This window comes from Trachypithecus francoisi, unplaced genomic scaffold (genome assembly GCF_009764315.1).
Source record: "Trachypithecus francoisi isolate TF-2019V2 unplaced genomic scaffold, Tfra_2.0 Contig01188, whole genome shotgun sequence".
NCBI classification, from domain to species: Eukaryota; Metazoa; Chordata; class Mammalia; order Primates; family Cercopithecidae; genus Trachypithecus; species Trachypithecus francoisi.
In genome coordinates, this window is record NW_022681216.1 from 268 (window position 1) to 15317 (window position 15050).

At 46.9% G+C, this 15050-nt stretch overlaps 1 long non-coding RNA gene across 1 annotated transcript; it reads right to left on the bottom strand.

Annotated features, from left to right (window-relative positions):
• Positions 1-420: 420 nt before the first annotated feature.
• Positions 421-11859, bottom strand: LOC117091337. The gene is made up of 3 exons (XR_004440400.1): positions 11849-11859; positions 4770-4781; positions 421-556 (listed from the first exon to the last, which is right to left on the bottom strand). It is a non-coding gene; the product is annotated as an uncharacterized LOC117091337 (long non-coding RNA).
• Between the last annotated feature and the right edge of the window lie 3191 nt (positions 11860-15050).

The following is a 15050-nucleotide window of genomic DNA, read 5'->3' on the forward strand; positions in this document are numbered from 1 at the left end:
CATGTTTAACGGCCCGCGGTACCCTGACCGCGCAAAGGTAGCATAATCACTTGTTCTTTAAATAGGGACTTGGATGAATGGCAACACGAGGGTTCAACTGTCTCTTACTTTCAACCAGTGAATTGACCTGCCCGTGAAGAGGCGGGCATAAAACAATAAGACGAGAAGACCCTGTGGAGCTTTAATTTACTAATGCAGCCAAAAACCCACATAAATCCATGACTCAAACTACTACGCCCGCATTAAAAAATTTTAGTTGTGGTGACCTCGGAGCATAACTAAACCTCCGAATGACCTATGCCAAGACTACACAAGTCAAACGCAATGCCCACAATTGATCCAATAACTTTGACCAATGGAACAAGTTACCCTAGGGATAACAGCGCAATCTATTCTAGAGTTCATATCGACAGCAGGTTTTACGACCTCGATGTTGGATCAGGACATCCTAATGGTGCAGCAGCTATCAAGGGTTCGTTTGTTCAATGATTAAAGTCCTACGTGATCTGCGTTCAGACCGGAGCAATCTAGGTCGGTTTCTATCTATTATACATTCCTCCCTGTACGAAAGGACAAGAGAAATGGGGCCCACTTCATTAAGTGCCCTCATTCCATAAATGACCTAGTCTTAATTTAACAAAAGATCAAACACACGCCCAAGAACAGGGTTTGTAAGATGGCAGAGCCCGCCAATTGCATAAAACTTAAAACTTTACAATCAGAGGTTCAACTCCTCTTCTTAACATTATGTTCACAACAAATCTGCTACTCACCATCACACCTGTACTAGCCGCCAAAGCATTCTCACACTTACTGAACGAAAATTGCTAGGCTACATGCAGCTACGTAAGGGACGTAATATTGTAGGCCCCTACGGACTGTTACAAACCCTTTGCCGATGCAGTCAACTCTTCACCAAAGAGTCCTTAAAACCTTCAACCTCCACTACTACCTCTACACCATTGCACCGGCCCTAGCCTTTTCCATTGCCCTCCTACTATGGACGCCCCTCCCTATGCCCAATCCCCTAATCAATTTTAACCTAGGACTTTATTTATCCTAGCCACATCTAGCCTAGCTGTCTACTCCATTTTATGATCAGGATGAGCATCAAATTCTAACTATGCACTAATTGGAGCACTACGAGCCATCACCAGACAATTTCATACGAAGTTACCCTGCTATTATCCTATTATCAGTGTTACTAATAAGCGGTTCATTCAACCTTCACGCACTCATCACAACACAAGAACACCTCTGACTCCTCCTACCATCGTGACCCTTAGCCATAATGTGATTTATTTCCACACTAGCAGAAACCAACCGAGCTCCCTTTGACCTCACAGAAGGTGAATCAGAACTAGTCTCAGGCTTTAACATTGAATATGCCGCGGGTCCATTCGCCCTCTTCTTCATAGCTGAATACATAAACATTATCATGATAAATGCCCTAACAACTACAATTTTCCTAGGAACATTTTACCCCATTCACCACCCAGAACTATTCACAACGTGCTTTACTATCAAAACACTACTCTTGACCTCTTATTCCTATGAATTCGAGCAACATACCCCCGATTCCTTTATGATCAACTCATACATTTACTATGAAAGAATTTCCTCCCACTTACACTAGCATTCCACATATGATACATCTCAACACCCATTACAATCTCTGGAATTCCCCCTCAAACCTAGAAATATGTCTGACGAAAGAGTTACTTTGATAGAGTAAACAATAGAGGTCTTAGCCTCTTATTCATAGAGAATCATCGGAGTCGAACCTACTCCTGAGAACCCAAGTTTCTCCGTGCTACCTGTCACATTCTATCCTAAAGTAAGTCAGCTAAATAAGCTATCGGGCCCATACCCGAAAAATGTGGTTACGCCCTTCCCGTACTAATTAATCCATTAGTCCAACTTATTATTAATCACCATGATCACAGGCACTCTCATTACATCACTAAGCTCGCACTGATTCCTTGCCTGAGCAGGCCTAGAAATAAAACTACTGGCCTTTGCTCCAATTCTAATTTAAAAAACAAACCCCCGTTCCACAGAAGCTGCCACCAAATATTTCCTCATACAATCTACCGCATCTATAATCCTCATGATAGCAATTATTTCCAACAACCTATTCTCCGGACACTGAACCATAATAAATGACATCAATCAATTCTCATCTCTAGCCATAATAATAGCCCTTGCTATAAAACTAGGAATAGCCCCATTTCACTTTTGAGTCCCAGAAGTCACCCAAGGAACACCCTTGATCCCTGGCTACTTCTTCTCAGTGACAAAAACTAGCCCCGATCTCAATTATATATCAAATTCACCCTTCAACTAATATCAATATTCTCCTAACCCTATCAATCCTATCTATAATAGCAGGTAGCTGAGGAGGCCTCAACCAAACACAGCTACGTAAAATCCTAGCATACTCCTCAATTACACACATAGGCTGAATAATGATAACACTAATATACAACCCGATATCACAATCCTTTACCTAATCGTATACATTATTTTAAACAACCACTGCATTCCTAACCTTAAACCTAAACTCAAACACCACAACCTCAACTACCGGTACCTAAAACAAGTTAACCTGATTAATACCATTAATAGAACCCACTCTTCTAGCCATAGGAGGCTTACCCCATTAACTGGCTTCCTACCAAAATGAATTACCATTCAAGAATGGCCGGGCGCGGTGGCTCAAGCCTGTAATCCCAGCACTTTGGGAAGGCCGAGACGGCCGGATCACGAGGTCAGGAGATCGAGACCATCCTGGCTAACACTGTGAAACCCGTCTCTACTAAAAAAAATACAAAAAGCTAGCCGGGAGAGGTGGGGGCGCCGGTGTCCTAGCTACTCGGGAGGCTGAGGCAGGAGAATGGAGTAAACCCGGGAGGCGGAGATTGCAAGAGCTGGATCTGGCCACTGCACTCAGCCTGGGCGACAGAGAACTCCGTCTCACAAAAAAAAAAAAAAAAGAACTTATAAAAAACAACAACTTCATCATCCCCATCATAAATTATTATAACCCTGTTTAACTTATACTTCTATATAAGCCTAATCTATACCACCTCCATAACACTGCTCCAAACATCTAACAATGTAAAAAATAAAATGACAATTCGAAACACAAAATCCACACTCCTAATCCCCCCGCTCATTATTCTCACCACCTTCCTCCTACCCATCTCCCCACTAGCCCTAACTATCCCTAAATTTAGGTTAAATAAGACCAAGAGCCTTCAAAGCTCTTAGTAAGTTAAACCACACTTAATTTCTGAAATGTATAAGGACTGCAAAAACTCTACTCTGCATCAACTAAATGCAAATCAATCACTTTAATTAAGCTAAGCCCTTGCTAGATCAATGGAACTCAAACTCATAAAATTTAGTTAACAGCTAATACCCTAATCAAAGGCTTTAATCTACTTCTCCCGCCGCAGGGAAAAAAAGGCGGGAGAAGCCCCGGCAGAAATCAAAGCTGCTTCTTTGAATTTGCAATTCAACATGAAAATCACCTCGGGGCTGGTAAAAAGAGGGCTTTACCTCTGTCCTTAGGTTTACAGCCTAACGCCTACTCAGCCATTTTACCTCCTTCTACCTATGCTCGCCAACCGTTGGTTTTTCTCAACAAATCACAAGGATATTGGAACCTTGTACTTACTCTTCGGCGCATGGGCTGGAATCATAGGCATAGCCCCAAGACTTCTTATTCGAGCCGAACTAGGTCAGCCCGGCACCTATTGGCAACGACCATATTTACAACGTTATCGTTACAGCCCACGCATTTGTTCTAATTTTCTTATAGTCATGCCCATCATAATTGGAGGCTTTGGAAACTGACTAGTACCCATAATATCGGCAAGTCATAGAGAAAGCACCACCCAGAGGGGCTGCATGAACCAGCAGCGACCCCAACCCACGTGCTCATCGGACTGGGCACACACACACACTGTGACACGTGTGAATATGTTCCAATTAACGTGATGTTATGTAAATCAACAATGTTAACCCACGACTTCATTACATGGCATCTGGCACATTGAGACTTTTTATTCTGTCTCTCTTCCTATACGGAGAAGTGGAAAATAGGTCAAGATCATTCACAACAAATTATTGCTAATTGCAAAAAAAAAAAAAAAAAAAAAAAATTCCTACCCTCACCTTGGAGGATCTCAAGGCAACACCTCGTTCTTTGAGGTCATGGTTTGAACGCTCTCCGGACCCCTAGGTGGGTCGGAAACTGCAAGGAATCCCCAAATGGGCAGTTTGGGGCCAGCACGGACGCCAGCCATACATCCAGGCAGGTCTTGGCAGGTTGCTCCGATCGACCTCGGCTGGTTCATTAACCTTTTCTTGCACTCAGAACCCGCCAGGAACGAGGGCGCCGGCCCGCACGTCTCTGCTCCCAAAGCTACATCCACTACGTTCCGCTGCACTCTGGGTTCCATGCCTTAGATCCCAGGCACCTTAAAGTTGACGTTCCCCACCAGCCCTCATGAAGATGATACTCAGATACGTCCTTCCTCTCCCACCTGGTCAGTACCCAGGGAGAAAGGAACCGGGTCTCAGTTGATTTTTCTGCCAGTCCATCGAAAAAAACAGCTGGCCAGCAGCACTGGGTGACAGCACTGCCAGGTTACCCGTGAGGAAAACAAAGCAAAACGAGATATACTCAAGTCAGCTGCATCAAGTGCTCTCTACATCCCTGCTCCAACAAGAAAGACAGGAGCCGGGAGTGTGGCTCACACCTCTTGTCCTTCCTTGTTGGGTCAGGGTTACAGAAGCATTTGGGAGACTGAGGGGTAGGAGAAATGCTTGAATTGAGACCAGCCTGGGCAACAGAGCAAGACCCCGTCTCTACAAAAAAAAAAAAAAAATACAAAAATTAGCCAGGGATGGTATCGTACCTGTAGTCCCAGATACTAAAGAGGCTGAGGTGAGAGGATCACCTGAGTCCAGGAGGCGGAGGTTGCAGGGAGCCAAGATGCACCACTGCACTCCAGCCTGGGCATCAGGGTGAGACCTTGTATCAAAAAAAAAAAAAAAAAAAGATAAGAAATACAGAGACCACTAATAATTCCAAATAGTGCCTGCTCATTGAAATCTTTTCCAGATATGGTGAAGGAAATCATTTTCTTCCTACACCCATTCTAAGGAAACGTTTCTATTTTCTTTTTTTTTTTTTTTTTTTTTTTTTTTTGAGACGGAGTCTCGCTGTGTCGCCCAGCTGGAGTGCAGTGGCGCGATCTCGGCTCACTGCAAGCTCCGCCTCCCGGGTTCCCGCCATTCTCCTGCCTCAGCCTCCGAGTAGCGGGGACTACAGGCGCCGCCACCTCGCCCGGCTAGTTTTTGTATTTTTTAGTAGAGACGGGGTTTCACCGTGTTAGCCAGGAGGGTCTCGATCTCCTGACCTCGTGATCCACCCGCCTCGGCCTCCAAAATGCTGGATTACAGGCTGAGCCACCGCCCGGCCCGTTTCTATTTTTCTGCTATACAGTTTGGTAACCGGCCATTTCAGATCCTGGGCCTCTTTAGCCGGACTTGCTGGAGTGCCAGCAAAGCAGCGCTCTGAAACTCAGCATCCTCAGGCCCACCTGGAGGGCAGGTGAAGGATGCTGGGCCTTCCTCCAAAAGTCACACTGAGGTGGGGCTGATCTGGGGTGAGGCAGGGTTTGCACTTCTAATGCATTCCAGTCTAGGGCCACACCACCCTAAACACGCCCATCTCATCTAATGCATACCAGAGGGAGAAGTCACGTGGGGCAGGTCACAGAGCAAGCGTCCAGGCACCAGGTCACCAGTTGTCTATTTAAATGCAAACCTGTCAAACAGCTTAAGTCAAACAGGTTCACCCTCCTAACACACTGGCCAACAGAGCTAGTGATAAATATCACTGCTGTTAGACCTTCTGCTCACTGATGACCAGAGCAATGGCCTGAAACATCAAAGCTGAAGGGTGTGTGTCGCGGTCAGGGCTCTGCACACCCCCATCCCAGGCCATCTCACACGGGTGCCTTCACCGGCACCGGAGTCTCACAGACCAGCTCCACGCTCACACTTACTGGGACGCAACCACCCTTTCAGCCCTTCATGCGTCTGTACCCTATAGCAGTGTTTAAGGGATGCTAATTTAAGAAAGAAATGTAATACGGACATCTGTGAACTCTTCCTCCATATCCACTGGGTGGCCGTCCAGAAAGAGAAATATTAAAAAGAAAAAGAAGATTTAAGAGTCAAACACAGGGCCGGTGCAGTGGCCCATGCCTGTAATCTCAGCACTTTGGGAGACCAAGGCGGGCGGATCACGGGGGCCAACAGTTAAGACCAGCCGACCAACATGGCAAAATCCTGTCTCTACTAAAAATACAAAAATCAGCCAGGCATGGTGGCACATGCCTGTCATCCCAGCTACTAGGGGGCTGAGGCAAGAGAATTGCTAGAACTGAAAGGCAGAGGTTGCAGTGAGTGGAGTTGCAGTGAGCCAAGATCATGACACTGCACTTCAATCTGGACGACAGAGCAAGACTCCATCTCAAAAAAACAAAAAACAGGCCAGGAACGGTGGCTCATGGTGTAATGCCAGCACTTTGGGAGGCCAAGGTGGCAGATCCACTGAGGTCAAGAGTTCAAGACCAGCATGGCCAACACGGTGAGACCCCTGTCTCTACTAAAAATACAAACATTAGCTGGCATGGTGGCAGGCACCTGCAATCCCAGCTACTCGGGAGGCTGAGACACAAGATTCTCTTGAGCCCTGGAAGCAGAGGTTACAGTGAGCTGAGATTATGCCACTGCAATCCAGCCTGGGTGACAGAGCAAGACTCTGTCTCAAAAATAAAAATGAGAAATAATACAAAAGAAAAATAGATATGCATTCCTAGTCCCTTGGAGGCAGCAACAAAGCTGGGTATATTTGGGTGTTTCTAATCATGTTTTCCATGAGCTACACTGCAAGTCTCAACCTTGACCCTGCTACAGTAATCATCTATTACAAATTAAAACAAGAGCCTAACTCTGTCTCCTACAAAAATTCTAATTGAGACATGTTAACAGAATACATTTCTTTGGGTGGGAAACATCCACCAGGGTGGGGAACAGACGGCCCTGGCGCAGGCCATGCAGGAGAGGGACGGCCCGGACCCTGATCGCATAAGGCTGCTCCTGAGCAAGGCTCAGAGCCCTCTGGATGTGGGCAAGGCCACTTCCAAGGCCTATGCAGCAGGTGGTGCTGATGGGCTCTTCTGCATTGCTGGAATAATCTGTGCTATTTTGCTTTGCATTCAGTTGATCATATATATGCAGACAACTATTGGAGGGATTCACGGTGAGGTCTGGGGAGTGTTACTCATTCGGTATTAGTACTGCCCACCCCCCTCCAGACCTGGAAAACGAGCAATACCCATGAGCTGGAAAGATAGAAGAGAAATCTCACCACATTACCCTCGGAAAATTTGGCCCTGGGCCTGTCCCTTCAATATGGTTAATGGCCAGTGGGGATATGTGATGGAACACTAAAGAAAGGGAAATATGATATCCCCCTAAAGGCAGAAATTATATGCACAATTTGTCATGGTAAAGTTCCCATCTTATTTCATATTCAGGGATTGTATATATATAGTGAAAAAATGGTGTAAATAAATAAAAGGTTAATTCCATGAAAAGATTGAGTTTGTGGAATACACAAAAAGACAAGGATGTTAAACTTGGGCCCTAAACAAAAAAGGAAAATTGTTGTACATTTTTATAGAATCAATGTTAAAAATATAACTTTGCACTCTATACACTTTAAAAAACTGCTGCGTCAGTTCAAAGCTTATAAACAATTGTGCTGCTGTAATTGTCCCTGCAACCTTTTCCTCAAAGCCACACAGGTTTACTTCATAGTCCTGTTTAAGCACCTGTAACCGCAAGAGCCACCAAGTCTGAAATAAGACTTGTTTATGTTAACCATAAGGCTTGCTTATCTAGTTTCATAAAAGAGATCAAAATTCCCAAAAAGGGTAACCAAGGAAAGAAGAACAAACTGACCATCCATGAAGAGAACTGTTCTTGATGAACTTCTGAAAATATCCTGATAATCTTTATATAATTATGTAATCACCTGATGCTCTCTGATTGACAATTGTTCTATATATAATTATGTAATCGCCTGATGCTCTACTGATTGACAATTGTTCTATAAAATACTATATAAGCCTATAGTAAAATCATTCGGGCTGTGAGCCCTTTGCTGTGCTGCAGTCTTGTCTGTGTCTCTTATATGTTGTGTCTGGTGTCTTTATTGTCTCTCACCACCTTGCCTCTCCCCTTTGGGTACCTGGCCACGCTAGGGCTGGACCCCGGCACGGCCCACCAATTCTGCTGTGACCCTAACCACCAAGGACTCACGAATCATCCACAGCAAGGCTGGTGACTCAAAAAGAACACTAAATTGCTCTATGACATTAATTCTTAAACCTTGAAAACCAAAATTCTCTTTGTAACAGACTTGACAAAGGATGAAGTCAGAAGTAGCTCAGCAAAGATGCACCAACTCTTACCTGGGAGAGACACCCCTTGCTAATCACGTCTGGATTAAGGATGTTCTAAAAGCATCTCTTCCCAAGGGACACAGACTGCAAACAGGAATGTCGTGAACACCTTCCCCAGATAACCCAGTCCTGAACCATCCACCCCTCAGGAGGTCCCCAGACAAGTCCAATAAGGAAATGACCCCACAGCAGCTTCAGGTGCAGGCAGTGAGGGTAGTGGCGTCAGGGATTCCGCCGTAAACCTTGGCAGCACGCAGGGAGGTGTACCAGCTGGACAGGTGAAGTCAAAAGTGCAGGCATCTGGCCATTCCAAATATGGAGGGCATTCCAATTTTGTTAAAATGAAACCCAGCCTTTGAAAAGGCCGGACTTCCCACAATGTGTGGTATTTATAGTGTGGAGGGCACTGTAGAGAAGTTATCAGAGGGGTCCTGACGGCAAGATCCACGGAGGCTCTGCCATGTGCCAGGCAGGAGACAACTATTTCCATAAAAAACTCATTTCACCCTACAAAGTGTCCACAGACTGCTCCACATTTCACCCTACACAGAGTCCACAGACTGCTCCACATTTCACCCTAACAGAGTTACAGGACTGCTCCACATTTCACCCTAACAGATAGTCCACAGACTGCTCCACATTTCACCCTACACAGAGTCCACAGACTGCTTCACATTTCACCCTACAGAGTCCACAGACTGCTCCGCATTTCACCCTACACAGAGTCCACAGACTGCTCCACATTTCACCCTACACAGGTCCACAGACTGCCCCACATTCACCCCCAGAGTCCACAGGACTGCTCCACATTTCACCTACACAGAGTCAAAGACTGCTCCACATTTCACCATACACAGAGTCCACAGACTGCTCCACATTTCAACCTACACAGAGTCCACAGACTGCTCCATATTTCACCCTACACAGAGTTCACAGACTGCTTCACATTTCACCCTACAGAGTCCACAGACTGCTCCACATTTCACCCTACACAGAGTTCACAGACTGCCTCCACATTTCACCCTACACGAGTCCACAGACTGCCCCACATTTCACCCTACACAGAGTTCCAGACTGCTCCACATTTCACCCTACACAGAGTCACAGATGCCCACATTTCACCATACACAGAGTCCACAGACTTCTCCACATTTACCCTACACAGAGTCCACAGACTGCTTCACATTTCACCCTACAGAGAGTCCACAGACTGCTCCACATTTCACCCGACACACAGTCCACATTGCCCTACATTTCACCCTACAGGGTCCACAGACTGCCCCACCATTCAACTACAGAGTCACAGACTGCCCCACATTTCACCCTACACAGAGTCCCACACTGCCCCACATTTCACCCTACACAGAGTCCACACAATGCCCACGTTTCACCCTACACAGAGTCCACAGACTGCTTCACATTTCACCCTACACAGAGTCCACAGACTGCTCCACATTTCACCCTACACAGAGTCCACAGACTGCTCCACATTTCACCCTACACAGAGTCTACAGACTGCCCCACATTTCCCCTACAGAGTCCACAGACTGCTTCACATTTCACCCTACCAGAGGCTACAGACTGCCCCACATTTCACCCTACAGAATCCACAGACTGCTCCACATTTCACCCTACACAGAGTCCACAGACTTCTCCACATTTGACCTTACACAGAGTCCACAGACTGCTTCACATTTCACCCTACAGAGTCCACTGACTTCTCCACATTTCACCCTACAGAGTCCAGAGACTGCTCCACATTTCACCCTACACAGAGTTCACAGACTTCTCCACATTTCACCCTACACAGAGTCCACAGACTGCTTCATATTTTACCCCACAGAGAGTCCACAGACTCTCCACATTTCACCCGACACAGAGTCCAAAGACTGCTTCACATTTCACCCCACAGAGAGTCCACAGACTTCTCCACATTTCACCCTACACAGAGTCCACAGACTGCTCCACATTTCACCCTACAGAGTCCACAGACTGCCCCACATTTCACCCTACACAGAGTCCACACACTGCCCCACATTTCACCCTACACAGAGTCCACACACTGCCCCACATTTCACCCTACACAGAGTCCACAGACTGCTTCACATTTCACCCTACACAGAGTCCACAGACGGCTCCACATTTCACCCTACACAGTCCACAGACTGCCCCACATTTCACCCTACACAGAGTCTACAGACTGCCCCACATTTCACCCCACACAGTCTACAGACTGCCCCACATTTCATCCTACACAGAGTCCACAGACTGCTTCACATTTCACCCTACAGGGTCCCAGACTGCTCCACATTTCACCCTACATGGAGTCCACAGACTGCTCCACATTTCACCTACACAGAGTCCACAGACTGCCCCACATTTCACCCTACATAGAGTCAACACACACTACCCCACATTTCACCCTACAGAGTCCACAGACTGCTCCACATTTCACCCTACACAGAGTCCACAGACTGCTCCACATTTCACCCTACACAGAGTCCACAGACTGCCCCACATTTCACCCTACAGAGTCCACAGACTGCCCCATTTTTACCCTACAGACCACAGACTGCTCCACATTTCACCCTACAGAGTCCACAGACTGTCCCACATTTCACCCTACAGAGTCCACAGACTGCCCCACATTTCACCCTACACAGAGTCCACAGACTGCCCCACATTTCACCCTACAAGTCCCCACAGACTTCTCCACATTTCACCCTACACAGAGTCCACAGACTGCTTCACATTCACCCTACAAGAGTCCACAGACTGCTCCACATTTCACCCTACAGAGTCCACAGACTGCTCCACATTTCACCCTACAGGGTCCACAGACTGCCCCACATTTCACCCTACCCAGAGTCCACAGACTTCTCCACATTTCACCCTACACAGAGTCCACAGACTGCTCACATTTCACCCCAGAGAGTCCACAGACTTCTCCACATCACCCTACACAGAGTCCACAGACTGCTCCACATTTCACCCTACAGAGTCCACAGACTGCCCACATTTCACCCTACACAGAGTCCACACTGCCCCACATTTCACCCTACACAGAGTCACAGACTGCCCCACATTTCACCCTACCAGAGTCCACAGACTGCTTCACATTTCACCCTACACAGAGTCCACAGACGGCTCCACATTTCACCCTACAGATCCACAGACTGCCCCACATTTCACCCTCACAGAGTCTACAGACTGCCCACATTTCACCCCCACACAGTCACAGACTGCTGCCCCACATTTCACCCTACACAGAGTCCACAGACTGCTCCACATTTCACCCTACAGGGAGTCCACAGACTGCTCCACATTTCACCCTACATGAGTCCACAGACTGCCCCACATTCACCCTACACAGAGTCCACAGACTGCCCCACATTTCACCCTACACATAGAGTCTACAGACTGCCCCACATTTCACCCTACAGAGTCTACAGACTGCTCCACATTTCACCCTACACAGAGTCCACAGACTGCTCCACATTTCACCCTACAGAGTCCACAGACTGCCCCACATTTCACCCTACAGAGTCCACAGACTGCCCCACATTTCACCCTACAGAATCCACAGACTGCTCCACATTTCACCCTACAGAGTCCACAGACTGTCCCACATTTCACCCTACAGAGTCTACAGACTGCCCCACATTTCACCCTACACAGAGTCCACAGACTGCCCCACATTTCACCCTACAGAGTCCACAGACTTCTCCACATTTCACCCTACACAGAGTCCACAGACTGCTTCACATTTCACCCTACAGAGTCCACAGACTGCTCCACATTTCACCCTATAGAGTCCACAGACTTCTCCACATTTCACCCTACAGGGTCCACAGACTGCTTCACATTTCACCCTACAGAGTCCACAGACTGCCCACATTTCACCCTACAGAGTCCACAGACTGCTCCACATTTCACCCTACAGAGTCCACAGACTGCTCCACATTTCACCCTACAGAGTCCACAGACTGCTCCACATTTCACCCTACACAGAGTCTACAGACTGCCCCACATTTCACCCTACAGAGTCCACAGACTGCTCCACATTTCACCCTACAGGGTCCACAGACTGCCCCACATTTCACCCTACACAGAGTACAGAGACTGCTTCACAGAATACTACCAAAGGGGACCATCAAATGATCCCCAAGAAGTAATGAGCGCCTTAAAAGTAAGAAGCCAACCTCCTCCCCCTCTCTTAACTCCCTCTCCTCATTTCCGCAGAACCAAAGAAATATGAAGGGCCAGTGACGCCCACTGAAGAACGCTCTCCTGCTGGTCCACTCTGTACATAGGGAGCACAACACTGCTCCGTGCTGCGTGAGGCTACTATTCTATACTACACTAGTACGATCTGTGTTCTATTCTATACTATTCCATTCTCTACGATAGAATGACAGCTTCATTCTAGACTATAAATACTGTACTATCTCTTCTATTCTATTCTATTTTCTTCTATACGGAAAGGAGTTAGCCAGCTTGCTTTAGGCAGACAGTAAGGGAAGGGTCCCAGAGAGCCTCCAGCTCATGTTTTGTGCAGATAGGGGGACTTGCATGGGGGGCTCGCCTAAACATGCTCATAGCAGACTCAGGGTCCCCATGCACACGGGGGAATGGGGTGGAACCACCAGAAATGTGCTCCTTAGACAGGGAGCCCAGCCCCATCAGCTTCTATATAAAAGCCCTTGCAGTCAACTGGGAAGGGGGCGACCAGCAACCTGCTCTCAGGACCCCTCTTTTCGCTGAGAGCTTAACTTTTAGCTTAATAAGTTCCACTGCACTCACTCTTCGATGTCCCCGTGCCTGTTTCTTCCTGGTCAGGAGCCAAGAACCTGGACCCAGCTAAGCTAAAGAGCAAAACTCCTGCATCATGCTACAGAACACTATCCTCTGTGTTCTGTGCCATGCGACTCTACTATTCCACACCACACTACGTAATATTAATACTATGCTGTGTGTTCTAATCTAGACTGTATTATGCTATGCAATACTCCCGTCATTAGTTCAACTGTATACTCTACAATACTATCCCACTTGTTCTATTCTAGACCATGTAATACTATTTGTCCTATTGTATACTATACTACATAATGTTACACTGTTTCTTCTATTCTATGCTACCCTATATAACATTATACTATTTGTTCTATTCTGCGCTACTCTAGAATTCTATTCTGTGTGTTCCATTCTATACAATACCTTGCATCATTTTACCATGTTCCACGATACAAGAGTAGAGTCAGTTATACTTTCATAATCTCTTTTCCAAGCTCTTACCCAGTAAGAAATGTGATGTTTTACTATGCCTCACATAAATGCACATTTCATGATAATCAATGCCATTTCCTATGGTTATAGAATTCTGTCTCTATGATTCTATTGATACGGCTTCTTTGGGCTTTTCTGTAAGTCCTCTGCAGTGTCTGGTTTCCTAGTGAAAAGATGACTAAGGTCCCGATAAGATCCTACAAAACCAGCATTCACACAGGCTCACCTGTGTGCACACTGCTGGACTCCGTGTTGAAGGAGTGACAGGAACAGACGGCTGTCGGTGGATCGAAGGCAACAAACACAGAGTAGATTCCAGAACTGAGACATGTACCAAGGCTCTGGCACAGCTGAGGGTCGATCCCAATTCTAGCCTCTCACAGAAAGGCAGAGGAGACTTAGCACAAAGAGCATGGAACTTTGCTTTCATAAAGCAAATGCTTACCATCCACTGTGAGGAGCTCAAGGAGAACGGCAGTAGGCTCTACTAATAACTACTGCTTTAAAAAATGGAAGGGGGCTGACTCTCTTTTCGGACTCAGCCCGCCTGCACCCAGGTGAAGTAAACAGCCATGTGGCTCACACAAAGCCGGTTGGTGGTCTCTTCACACAGATGCGCATGTCATTTTGGTGCCGTGACTCGGATCAGGGACCTCCCTTGGGAGATCAATCCCCTGTCCTCCTGCTCTTTGCTCTGTGAGAAAGATCTACTTACGACCTCTGGTCCTCAGACCAACCAGCCCAAGGAACATCTCACCAATTTTAAATTGGGTAAGCAGCCTCTTTTTACCATCTTCTCCAACCTCTCTCACTATCCTCGACCTCTTTCTCTCCTTTCAATCTTTGCGCCACCCTTCAATCTCTCCCTTCTCTTAATTTCAATTCCTTTCATTTTCTGGTAGAGACAAAGGAGACACGTTTTATCCACGAACCCAAAACGCCGGCGCCGGGTCATAGACTGGGGAAGGCAGCCTTCCCTTGGTGTTTAATCATTGCAGGGACGCCTCTCTGATTACTCACCCACGTTTCAGAGGTGTCTGACCACGCTGCAGGGACGCCTCCCTTGGTCCTTCACCCTTAGTGGCAAGCCCCGCTTTTCTGGGGGAGGGGCAAGCACCTCGACCCCTTCTCTCCCTGTCTCTACCCCTTCTCTGCTTTTCTGGGGAGGGACAAGCACCCAAACCCTTCTCTCCCTGTTTCTACCCCTTCTCT